Source organism: Herpailurus yagouaroundi, unplaced genomic scaffold, assembly GCF_014898765.1.
Source record: "Herpailurus yagouaroundi ecotype Mexico unplaced genomic scaffold, PumYag 29, whole genome shotgun sequence".
In the NCBI taxonomy this organism is placed as follows: Eukaryota; Metazoa; Chordata; class Mammalia; order Carnivora; family Felidae; genus Herpailurus; species Herpailurus yagouaroundi.
Window position 1 is genome coordinate 116096501 of NW_024412377.1, and position 13710 is coordinate 116110210.

General features: G+C 38.9%; 1 protein-coding gene across 4 annotated transcripts in view; it reads left to right on the forward strand.

The window, feature by feature from the left end:
* Positions 1–9540: 9540 nt before the first annotated feature.
* SLC38A9 (solute carrier family 38 member 9) overlaps positions 9541–13710 on the forward strand; it is an 89740-nt gene continuing 85570 nt past the window's right edge. For 2 of the 4 annotated variants that reach the window (XM_040453117.1, XM_040453153.1), the window contains exon 1: positions 9545–9674. The gene's annotated coding sequence lies outside the window, so the exon portion shown is untranslated. Of the gene's footprint in view, positions 9675–10509; positions 10610–13710 lie in introns of all 4 variants that reach the window. The other 2 variants (XM_040453125.1, XR_005784010.1) reach the window with 2 other exon arrangements.

Genomic DNA, 13710 nt, shown 5'->3' on the forward strand with positions numbered 1-13710 from the left:
GGGATACAGGAGTACTGATGCATAGGGACACTTTTACCCCAATGTTTATAGCAGCACTCTCAACAATAGCCAAATTACGGAAAGAATCTAAATGTGCATTAACTGACGAATGGATAAATAAATTGTGGTTTATATATACAATGGAGTACTACGTGGCAATGAGAAGGAATGAAATATGGCCTTTTGCAGCAACATGGATGGAACTGGAGAGTATGATGCTAAGTGAAATAAGTCAGGAAGAGAAAGACAGATACCGTATGTTTTCACTCATATGTGGATCCTGAGAAAACTCAACAGAAGACCAGGGGGGAAGGGAAGGGGGATAAAAAAAGTTACAGAGAGGGAAGAAGGCAAACCATAAGAGACTCTGAAAAACAGAACAAACTGAGGGTTGATGGGGGTGGGGGAGAGGGGAAAGTGGCTGATGGGCATTGAGGAGGGCACCTGCTGGGATGAGTACTGACTGTTGTATGGAAACCAATTTGACAATAAATTACACATAAAAAAATTAAAAAACAAACAATAAAACCATGTAAATACTAGAAGAAAACACTAGTGAATTCCTCTATACTTGGAAAAACATTCTACCTATCCAGAAGCAATCAAAATCCAGAAGCAATAATTTTATATAGTGTGACTACATAAAGATGAAAAAATAATAAAACTTAAAAAATTTTTTTTTCTTTTGTGGCACCTGGGTGGCTCAGTTGGTTGAGCACCTGACTCTTGGTTTAGGCTCAGGTCATGATCTCACAGTTCGTGAGTTCAAACCTCGCATAAGGCTCTGTGCTGACTGTGCAGACCCTCCTTGGGAGTGTCTCTCTCTCTCTCTCTCTCTCTCTCTCTCTCTCTCTCTCTCTCTGTCTCTCTTTCTCTTCCTCTCTCTGTCCCTCCATGCACATGTTCTCTCAAAAATAAATATACATTTAAAAAATCCTTAAAATTCTTTTCTTTTATTTTTTTAATGTTTATTTATTTATTTTGAGAGAGAGAGAGATAGAGAGAGAGAAAGTGCAGGAGGGGGTAGAAAGAGAGAGGAGAGAGAGGATCCTAAGCAGGATCCACACTGTCAGTGCAGAGCCCAATGCAAGGTCAGATCCCAAGAACATGAGAAAAGACCCAAGCCCAAATCAAGCGCTGGATGCTCAACCAAGTGAGCCACCCAGGCATCCCAAAAATAAAACTTCTCATGACAAAAAATAAATAGCAAAGGCAAAAGACAAATGGCAAACTGGGAAAATTATTTTTAACATAATCCAAAAAAGGATTAATATCTATAATACAGAGAAATACTCAATTTCTTTTAAGAATGATGCAAATTAAAACTACACTAAAATACAATTTTTCACAAATTAAAATGGCAAATATTTGATAATGTATTCTACTAGAGAGGCGGCAAGGTAACAGTCACATTCATATTTCTGTTGGTGATGCACTACCCTCTAGTCCTGAGGGAAGGGGATTTGACAATATCTAGCAAAATTACATGTGCACTTGCCCTTCGATTCCCTACTCCTATTTCTGGACTTTATCTCAAATATACACTGTCAGTAAATATAAAAGCGTATGTACACAAAGTTATTAATTGCAGAACTAAAAGCTAAAGACTGGAAAACTCAAAAGTCCCTCATTGGCAGACTGTAACATCCACGCATGCAGGGTGGAATAATTTTCCCTTCTTCCCTTCTAGGTTCTTTGACTGGTCTAATAATTAAGTTGACATAAGAATGATTAACAAGGGGAAAACCAAGTTAAGTCATATGTACAGGAGCCCTACAAAAATATGAGATTCAAAGAAATGACCAAAGCAGGAGGCTTTTATTACCTTTTAGACAAGCAATAAATCCGTGAAGAATTGACAAAACAGGGGGGCCTGGGTGGCTCAGTCGGTTAAGCATCCAACTTGGGCTCAGGTCATCATCACTCAGTTTGTGGGTTCCAACCCTGTGTCAGTTTCTGTGGACACCTCAGAGCCCGGAGCCTGCTTTGGATTCTATCTCTCCCTCTTTCTCTGCCCTTCTCCTGCTCACACTCTGTCTCTCTCTCTCAAAATTAATGTTAATTATTTTTTTAATGTTTATTTATTTTTGAGAGACAGAGCAGGGGAGGGGCAGAGAGAGAGGGAGAGACAGAATCCGAAGCAGGTCCAGGTCCCCAGCTGTCAGCACAGAACCTGACACAGGGATCAAACTTACAAACCAACTGTGAGATCATGACCTGAGCTGAAGTCGGCCACTCAATGGACTGAGCCACCCAGGCACTCCCCAAAAAATGTTTTTTAAAGAACTGACAAGAAAAAAAGGTTTGGACTTAGGGTAATAAATTGATGAAGAAATAACAAGTTTTGTTTATACAGCCTTCTCGACTCCACATTCCATATCTCTGGCGATAAGGATGCCTTTCACCTTCCTGGTATGAACGTGGGGGGAAGGGGAAGGGTGGTTAACCTTTCACATGTTTTTGATGACACAAAGGAGGCTCAGAGAGTCATTCCTGCATAGCTGTTTCTAAAGTACCTTTAATTCAATATAATCAATATCCAAAAGTGGCATAATTGTGGGTGGCATATTCTGCTCCCCTTCAGAGAACTCTGCAGCTATTAAAAAAAAAAAAAGAGGACAATCTCTATATATTGCAATGGAATGATCACTAGGATCTATTTTATTAGAAAAAGACAGGTTGAATAACATGTCCGGTATGCTAGCATTTACCTAAAAACAGATACATTTGCTTATATTTTAAAAAAAAATGGAAGGATACACCAAAATTTATAAAAGTACTACTTATGACAAAAAAAGAGGGAACAGGTTGAGAAGGATAAGAATATGTGCTACACTTCCCTGAGCAAGTAGATTTGATTGTGAAATCATACGATTGTTATGCAAAATTATAAAACAAAACTAAGTTAAAATTTAAAAACCAGTATTAAATTTCAAAGCAAAGGAAACAAAGACACATAAATACATACTGAGTTAATGATTTAGTCACACAATGAAAATTATTCCAAGTGATCCAAAATACAGTAATTTGACCATTTGTCTTTAGTGGGACAAAAGGCGAAATAACATACACAAACCTGCAAAAGTAAACTAATTCTATAATCATATTATTAGTAATAAAATTATATATAATTAAATTAATGTTGTTTAAGAACTAAGATTTTCAGTGTAAGAGAAAAAAGATTGAAATAGAAAATCAAAGAGGGTAAGTGATAATGCTATTTTCCTGTGTGAATTGAAAACAATAGTATGAATTCATGATATACAATCTCCTTTACGTAAATATATGTTAAAAAAAAAAAAGTATTTCCTAACTCTTTCTATTAAAAAAGCCTGGAAACAATGACCAACCCATTAGCAAGGAGCTAGCCAGCATACAGACTGTGGTTCTAGATACCATTTCCCATTACAAAAAACCACCTCTGGGGGAAAAAACAGATACCAGCAATATGGTTGGAAATATACAAGATAAGTCTGAAACATCATCTTGCACCAAAAAGTAAGAAAGCTTTCAAAAATTACCAAAGCACTGAAGAGCCAAATGAAATGGGTTCCCACTAGTCAAATGCAGGACAATGAGGGCATCAGAGTGAAAATGATAATAACAGATTATAATACATTTAATAAAATAAAAACCCATACATATGTACTGGTAATGTATAAGTAAAGAAAAAGGAAAACAAAGCTTTTTCTTACAGCAAAATGTTAACTAATACATGTAGAGTTTTGTGGGGGTTTTTTAAATCATCGTTTTGCAACCATCACAGTAATATTTGAATCTGGCTTATTAAACTCGTAGCAACAGTTTGGTGAAGAAAAGGACATTAATAAGGTCTTAAAGTGTCCCCCATAAATTATTTAATTATAAAGAAAAAAAACAGTAACTGTAGAATGGAGAAACCAAGCAGACACCACCTTAACCAAGGGATCAAAGTTGAAGTCATCATTCTGCTTATCTATTGTTACATAACAAGCTCCTCCAGGAATGCCTGGGTGGCTCAGTCAGTTAAGCATCTCATTTCAACTCAGGTCATGGGCTGAGAGTCCTGGGCTCGGAGCCCTGCTCTGTTCTGACAGCTTGGAGCCTGCTTTGGATTCTGTGTCTCCCTCTCTCTTTGCCTTTCCCCAGTTTGTGCTCTGTCTCTCTCTCTCAAAAATAAATAAACATTAAAAAAATTTTTTTAATTAAAAAAAAATAACAAGCTCCTCCAAAATTTAATGGCTTAAAACAATGTATTATTATCTTTCAAGATTCTGTGGATTGAGTGGGCTCAGGTAGTTACAATCAGATGTTGTCTGCAATTTATTTCACCTTAAGTTCCCAATTTAATTCTATTAAATATTCAATATGGCCTCTTTACTCGGATCTCTTGGCCACAATAGTTGGAAAAGTTGGGTGTTGGTCAGGCATCTATCTCTCTTTCTTTGAGCTACCCCAGAGTGAGGATTCCAAGTGAACAAACATTCCAAAGACAGCATTCCAAGAGATCAAGTCAGAAGCTGCAAGGCTTCTTCAGACCTAGAATAAGAAAAAACAGTGTCACATTTGCCACATTCTGTTGGTTGGAGAAAAAAAAAAAAAATCACAGAGCCAATGGAGATTCAAGGAGAGGGAACTGTATGAAGCCATGAAAACCGGAGACATGGTTCACTAAAGAGCTTGGAGACTAGGTATCAATGATGACCAATATGCCCGTGTGATACTGCGATTTATACTAAGAAATATATATTTGGTCTTTGACCCCTTTCTGTCACAGAGCTAAAACTTTGAAGTTTCTTAAGTGATGAGAGTGATAAAGATATCTTTTGTTGTGTTAATGAAGTAACTTTTGGGCTACTCTCAAGTATGGGATTGGTTGCCAGTGGAGCCAACCATGTATTTAGAGGGTTGAAATTTTCAGTCCCTTCACTCTCCACCTCTGGCAAGAAGAGAGGGGCTAAAGGCTGAGTTCAATCACCAGGGGCCAATGATTTAATCAATACTGTCTGTGTAATATGAAGCCTACTTAAGAACTCAAAAGGATGGAGTTCAGAGAACTTCCAGGTAGATAATAAGCACATGGGAATTTGAGGAGAGTGGTGCACATAGACAGGGCATGGAAATTCCATACCCTTTCCCCATGGGCATCTCTTCCCAACTGGCTGCTCCTGAGTTATAGCCTTTTATAATAAACCAGTAATCTACTAAGTAAAATGTTCCTCTGAGTTCTCTGAATCACTCTAGCAAATTAGTCAAACCCAAGGAGAGAGTCATGGGAACCTCTGATCTATAGCCAGTTGGTCACAAGTACAAGGAACAATCTGTAGTTTCAAGGGGTGTCTGAGTGGAGGAGAGGGGGAGAATTCATGTAGGACTGAGCCATTAACCTGTAATCTGGTTCAATGTCCAGGTAGATAGCATCAGAATTGAGTTAAATGGTAGGACACCCAGTTGGTGTCTAAGAATTGCTTGATAGTGTGGGAAACTCTATTCCCATTCTGGAATTGGTATTAGAATCTTTATAATCAGTGAATATCATGTGCCTCATGATATGATGCAGTGAGAAAGACTCTACAATACTCCTGTATTATTCCTACCAAAAATGCAAAACTTGAATCTAATCATGAAGTAACATTAGGTAAATTCAAAATGAGGGACATTTTACTAAATGGCCTATACTCTTCAAAAATATCAATGTCATAAAAGGGAAAGAAAGTCTTAAGGACCCATTCCAGATTAAAGGATCTTAAAGAGACATGAAGACTAAATGCAACGTGTGGTCAATCCTGTGTTGGGTTCTGGATGAGGAAAAACAAAACAAAACAAAAATCAAAACAAAGCATCTTATAAAAGACATTATTGAAACAATTGGTGAAATTTTCATAAGACTTTTAAATAAGAGCATTGTGTCAATTTTTTAAAGTTCTAGTTTTGATCATCATACTGTGAAAATCCTTTTTTTGGGAAATATATACTAAAGAATTTAGGAGCAGAGGCGTATGGTGTGCAATTTAATCTCAAATGGTTTAGGGAAATACGTGCGTGTACAGAGAAAGAGAGAAAGCAAGGAAATGGAAGGAGAAAGAGAAAGAATAAAACAAACATGACAAAATGTTAACAATTGATAACTCTGAGTAAAGAATATATATTGGAATTCTTGGCACTACCTTTGCAATTTTTTTGTAAACTTGAAATTTAATATGTATATATATCTTCAAAGGATTGAAACACATCAAATATATGTATTTTTAAAAAATTTTTAATGTTTATTTTTGAGAGAGAGAGACAGAGAGTGAGTGGGGGAAGGGCAGAGAGAGAGGGAGACACAGAATCTTAAGCAGGTTCCAGGCTCTGAGCTGTTAGCACAGAGCCTAACGCAGGGCTCAAACTCACAGACCGTGAGATCATGACCTGAGCTGAAGTCAGATCCCTAACTGACTGAGCCAGCCACGCACCCCTCATCAAATATATTTTTAATGATAAAAAATAAAACCAAAAAAACCTCATTGGTCAACTTTGCAAGATGCTAGGCAACCAACTCATTTTGGAAACTGGTAAAAAGAAAGATGCAAGTATTTATACTACATTTCCCAAACACATTTTACCTTGGGGTAATCAAATCATGGAGAAAAATTCTTCTCCTTAGAAGAATTCCAATTAATACACAAACATCTCCACTCTGGATCCTCTAGGCCAATGGTCAGGAAACTATGGTCCTGGAGACAAATCCAGCTCAGTACCTGTTTCTATAAATTAGAATACAGCCACTCCATTTGTTTACATATCATTTATGTTGTCTCTATTTGTGCCATAAAGACAGAATTGAATCATTGTTGACAGAGACCATATGGTCACAAAGCCCAAAATACTTACTAATGGGCCCTTTATAGAAGAAGTTTGACAATCGTTGTAGAGCAGAAAAATAATGTCTAAGAACTGCAGTTCCCAGCCAGTGAGAATACTACAGGGAACCCACAGGACGCCACAGAGCACAGTATTTTAAATTTTTAAGGAAAACAGAGAGACATCTGTCAGATACCATGTGAAGTAGCACCTTGAGATAATTCAGTTTCTTTTTTTTTTTTTAGTTTTTTTTTTTTTAACGTTTATTTATTTTTGAGACAGAGAGAGACAGAGCATGAATGGGGGAGGGGCAGAGAGAGAGGGAGACACAGAATCGGAAGCAGGCTCCAGGCTCTGAGCCATCAGCCCAGAGCCCTACGCGGGGCTCGAACTCACAGACCGCGAGATTGTGACCTGAGCCGAAGTCGGACGCTCAACCGACTGAGCCACCCAGGCACCCCGAGATAATTCAGTTTCAACATTAGATCAAGTTAATTTTTTTGTATAACATTGTATCTGCCAAGTTGAGTTTTCAGTGGTTGCTATGATCTCAACCAAGCATTGTGCAAAATCTAATGTGAGTACAACTCTTGATTTCAGCTCAGGTCATGATCTCACGGTTTTTAGGATCAAGCCCCCATGAAGGACTCTCTGCTGACAGTGGGGAGCCTGCTTGGGATTCTCTCTCTGCCCCTCCACCATGCCTCTACTACCACTCTCTCTTTTCCTCTCAAAGACAAATAAATAAACATTTTCTTTAAAAAATCCAATGTGAAACAGGAAACAAGGATAGTGGTATCTTATCTGATTTCAAGAAGTTATACAGTGCCCAATAGATGTATACATCCCACTAGTAAGCAATTAAAGCTATTTAAGAATGAAATAAAATATTTTTCTTTCTATTTATGTATGTATTTTTAAATTGCTTCTGAGTTGTTAGGACATAAATTCATATTAATTTGTTTGGACCTAACTATTTAGTAAATTTGGTGACTAAAACATTTGCTTTAAAGACTTTCAGACAAACTCACATGGCCTGGGGTGGGGGTGGGGGGTTGCTTCAGTTCTCTGGAGATTGCAAGGCAGGCAAAACAAAGGCAAGCCCTTGAGCCAAACCTTCAGGGAACCACAAGATAGGTCAAAATGCACAATTACAATTCCTTGAGAAGATCCCTATTGCTCCCTCAGGTACTAGCAACTAGCAGGAATGTAGGCTGCTGTCTTCAGGGCGACCTCAAGGTGGACAGTAAGAGATGATCATAGACCTCTCTTGCCAAAACTCAGCAGTCTTTTCTAAAATGTTTCCCTAGTTGTTTTACATTTTTTATTAGATGCCAGAGTCCCAAAAAAAAAGTTGATTCTGGCAGTCTTGCCAGCTTATGTACTGCTTTAACAGAGGGAACATGTTCAAGTTCCCTAATCTGCTATTTTCATTCATGTCACTCAGTACCATTCACTTTTGTGCTTTTCAGTCTTGTCAAAATTATCTTCTAGACCTGGAATGCAAAGAAAGAAGAGAATTTTGCTATCACTGAAATTATCAAAAGAATGTTCTGCTTATTTGAAGGCAGGCTAAAGGGTAATTGCAAAAAGATTTTTAATAAGGACACCATTAGCAAAATAACTTTTATCTGCCTTAGAGGCAGTACTTCTTACATCGTCTGCCTTGTTGTCAAGCCCTCAATAATACAGGCACTGTTTGGTGGTGTTCGAGAAATCAGGTTTTGGAATAAGACTTTTAGAGCATCAGGTTTTAAGTCTGACTCTTCTGCCATTTAATAGTTGCTTGGCCTTGGGTTAGTTACTTAAATTCTATAGGGTTGTTCCCATGTTTGTAAAATAGGGATAATATACATTTCTAGAATCATGGTGGAGATTTAAAGAGGTATTATATGTAAAATGCTTGGCATTCAATATCAGCTTTTAAATTTGGATTTGTTACTTTGGATTATCACATTACAATGCACTTGTGGGTTTTTTATTGTTTTTGTTTTTATGGTTGTTTTCTTAAAAGAGAAAAAGATGCTACTGGCTTCCTATGTAACGGCGTAGGTGATGCTATATGCTTTCCAGGGGACTTTGATTGGGCTGACATGTTACAACATGCACACTCATTTTACTTAGATTATAGGTTTATTTGAGGTGGCTTTGGGAGAAACTAGTAGGGATGCGGAGACGGTGCTAAAATATACCTCCAAAGCCCCTCTTTTAGCATGGAGACAAATTCGTCAACGCATTAAAATAATAAAAGAAAACAAACGCAAACAACAACAAAAACCTAAGTGTCCAGACATGAGAGTGAGAGTGCCACCCCAACATTTTTCAAACCAGTTTTCCTCGTTGTCCGTGGGATTCAAGCACGTGACGACAGTACAGAACACTAGCCAGAAGGGCCTGTGAAAAGAGACTGATAATGGGAGGTCAGCCCTTTCCTATGTGACCTCTGGAAGTGTAAAGACTGCAGGAGATGGCGTTCCTCGTCCTCGATGCCTTTAAACGTCAGGGAAGCATCCCACACAGGAACCAACAGCAGGCAGCAGAGGAAACGAGATTTGCGTATCTTGACCGCCCCACCTCCTAAAGCCGGGAGTGGGGCTGGGCTCTGCGGCGAAAGGCGCGTTGGCTCTCGCAGAGGCCTCTGGGAGTTGTAGTCCTCAGGGGCGGGAGGTTTGGCAGCGGCGCCTGGCTCAGCGCGCTCAGAACTCCATCCCCCGCCGGTCCCCGCGGCCGAGGCTGTTGTCTCTTCCTGGCCAGGGGAGGAGAACCCCCTCCTGCCTCAAGTTGAGTGGATTTAGGAAAGGGTCTCCGTTTTCTCGCCCTTTTTTCCCAGATTGAGGGCTTGGCCGGTGCAGGTAGGCCTTGTTCCCTAGTTTTTCAAAATCACCCCTCGGGAGGGAGCGGGGAGTGGGGGGTGGGAGGAACAGAGGGGAAGGGGCGGGAACCGCTGAGCTTGCTGAAGAGCCGGCTGTCATCGGGGAAGTTCTTTGGTGAAATGCGCCCGAACAGTTGCTTCTTGGGGGAACGTTGAGGCCAAAGTCGGGACAGAGGAGACCACCCCGGAGGGGAGACGCGCGCTCCTCTCTGGGCTCTGGTGACTCCCATCCGATAGGGGCTGAGAGAATTCGAGGGGCTGTGGGGAGTCGGTGCCTGCTTGAGCCTTAAGGCAAGGCAGGGTGACTGTAGGTAAACACCCGGGTGAGGGGGAGAATTGGGGTTATTGCGGCAGTGGGAAAGCCTTTCCCTGTCCCGAGTAGGGAAGAGTTGGAGAAAGCAGATCAGGGAAGAAACACCCTTGTTCCTTGAGCGAGGACCACAAATGGGTTGAGGGCCGAAACAGTTAAATGCTTGCCACACTTTTCCTCAGCTCAAATGTGAGACACGGTGTCTTGATAGTAGGTGGCTTGACATCTTAGCTGTCTTAGAATAATAGAGCTGGAAGAGGCCTTTTAGAGTATCTAGTCAAGCAGGTTCTCCTCACTCTACAGATGAGGAAACCAAGGTCCATCAAGCTGGAGGAACTGCCTCCCTTACCACCAAATAAACAATTAATGGCCAACTTGACTAAAACCTAATTTTCAGGACTGTCAAGCAGTGCTTTAATCTATTGCTGAGATCAGTAGATCAGCAAATTGTAACCTGTTGCTTCTCCTTTTTTCTTTTTAATGCTGACATATGCAAAATAACAAGAAATCCCTGAAGGGAACATTTTGAAACTTCTCAGTAGGTCAAAGAAACCCTTGTCTTAAGTTGAAGAAAAATCTCTACAAACTTTGTAGTAATATAAAAGGTTGGTAGTAAATTAAGATGTCACCTTTCCTTTCTCAATGTATGCCCACTTGAGCTCTGAGAACTGTAGCCTTAGATTTTTTCTTTCTATCTTAAATGCTGAATATCTCAGTCATATAAAAATAGTATGCTAATTGACAATACCCTAAATATTTACAGTAAAGGGTAAACAGCATGGGAATACCAACCTGAATTACAAAATAAATTAATAATTTATAGTATTTTTTTGAAACGGAGATATCATAAAACTTAAAAAAAAATCATTAGGAGGATAAAAACTTCTACTAGGCCTGCATTTAATAATACACTTAAATTTTACTTCTCCATCAGCGTTCTTTCTTACTGCCTAAACATAACTTGAAAGCATTTAGTGTTCCCATTGTGGGTTCTTTGGTGCAATTGCATTGCTCTGGCTGCTAATTTCTTTTATTAGACTACATTGCCCTCCAGCACTGTCAAATTTAACACCTTTTGAAGCATTTATCGATCAGTTTGGAAACATGTTTCAATAGTCACATCAGAATTGAAGCATTACAGTTCTTATTGACTGACCATTAACTGATTCATACAGAAGAAGTTTAGATAAGTTTGTTACTGGACTTTTTATAGCAGGTACAGACTTACATAGAGGAAAACACATATACACAAAATAACTTATTTAACCAGGCTGCCTTTTTTATGATATGGTTCCATTGGCTTTTATATTGGCAATACAGAGGTGGGTAAACTATAAGCATTGCTATGACCATTGCCACCAAATGTATTTATTTTTTATAAAGTTTTATTAGAACACAGGCATGCTCACTCATTTGTATATTGTCTTCCGTGCAAAAGGACATAGTTGAGTACCTGCTGAGATCATGTGGCTCAGAAAACCTAAAATGTTATCTGGCCTCTTACAGAAAAAAAAAAATTTTCCATGCTTGCTCTGTTAAACTGAAATGTAATTACAGTATCTGAAACTACCATATGCAGAGGTATTAGTACTAATTTTCAGTCTCTGAGGAGGAATGTATAAATACTTGTATAGTGAGTGGGTCCACAATACTATTGACTCTTAAATAACACAGGTTTGAATTGTACAGGTCCACTCAGACATGAATTTTTTACAGTATAATACTATAAGTGTATTTTCCTTAAGATTTTCTTAATAACATTTTGTTTTCTCTAGCTTATTTTATTGTAAGAATACAGTATATAATACATACAACATACAAAATATGTGTTAATTATGTTATCAGTAAGGCTTCCAGTCAAAAGGGGTTATTAGTAAAGTTTTGGGGGAGTCACAAGTTACATGTGCATTTTCAACTAGGGGCGGGAGGGAAGTCGTTGTCAGCAGCCCAACACCTGCTTTATTCAGGGGTCACCTCTACATTTCTTTGGGCAAAAATGAGTGGGTACTATTACAGATTGATCCTAGCCTCTTGGCCAGATACTATAGCCATCCTTTTGCAAAGAATTGTGAAAGGACATTTCTGAGCCTAGTGTGGAAAAAGCTGACATCCTTTGAAATGTACTGATATAGTCAACACCTTTTGAAAATAGTGTCATATAAACTTTCTTTGGTTACTTCCTATGTCCTTTTTATGGAGAAAAGTATTTTTCAGCACAGGCATCAGCAAGCAGGTCAGTAAACTGTTATTTTCCTATTGAGACCCCATACTGAAACCAATTTTAAAGTCCATGATTAGGGACTCATTAAATCACTTAGCTTTGACATTAATAGCCTTTCTTCTGGGACTTTTATTTTATTTTATTTTTAAGTTTATTTATTTTGAGAGAGAGAGGGAGAGAGAGTGCACATGCTGGGGAGGGGTAGAGAGGGAGAATGCATGGTCAGGATAGAGTCTGACCTGGCTGGAACTCCCAAAACTGAGATCATGACGTGAGCCAAAATCAAGAGCTGGACAGTGTAACTGACTGAGTCACACAGGCACCCCTGGAACCTTGTTTTCAAACTCAAAGGACTGAGGGAGATATTGGAAGTGAATATATCTGTATATGTCATTTTGCATGTTTCGCTCCCTATTATCAGTGTTAGGTCTATGGCAAATTGATGGTATAGAGCTATCTAACATTTCAGTTAATCATTGATAGCACTATTCTGTGTTATTATAATATTAGCTGTGGATTGCTAATTTACCTCTCAACCTAATTTATCAAACTTCAGAATACCTAGTAGTTCTACTTACCAAGACTTTCAAAAAGGCATTACGTTTCCTTTGAAATAACATTGTTGGGATATTTGAAGTTCAAGCTAATTGACTAATTAAGGCAACTGAAAATTACCAATTTCCTTACAATTCTTGGTATTTACTTGAATATTATTAAATCTTTTATTGAAAAGCACTAGGGACTAGATCATTGAGATATCAATTTTCTGCTTGTTTGGAATAAAGAGCTAATTTTTTGACAATGCCACAAAATTTCAGATTTGTTTAGAACAAATAGACGTAAGTGATTAAACTGGAACCTTTATATCAAATCTTGTATGCCCCTTGTGTGTTCCTTAACTTTGATTTTCTTTTTTTGGTAAGACTGACTGAAATCAAAGGATCTTTCTAGATTTTTCTCATTCTGGTGGCGCTTGGGTGGCTCAGTCGGTTGAGTATCTGATTTTGGCCCAGGTCATGATCTCACAGTTCCTGAGTTGGAGACCCACATCAGGCTCTTGGCTGACAGCTCAGACCCTGGATCCTGCTTCTGGTTCTGTCTCTGTCTCTCTCTCTCTCTGCCCTTCCCCCCCCCCCCAAAATAAATAAACATTAGATTTTTCTCATTCTGGGTTTCCTAACATTTAATCTTAGCAAAAGTCTTATCTCCAGGAGTTACAAGAATCCTCTCTTCCTAAACTCAACTTCATTCTCAGTTTAGCATAGGAACCAATACCGCAGAAAGTATTGGTTAAAAACATTAAGTTGAGGGACACCTAGGTGGCTCAGTTGTTTGTGACCAATTATTGATTACATCTCATGTCATGAGCCCACAGTTAGTGAGTTCGAGCCCCTCTTTGGTTTCTATTCTGGCAGCACAGAGCCTGCTTGGAATTCTGTCTCTCTCCCTCCCTCCCTCCCTCCCTCCCTCCCTCTCTCTCTCTCT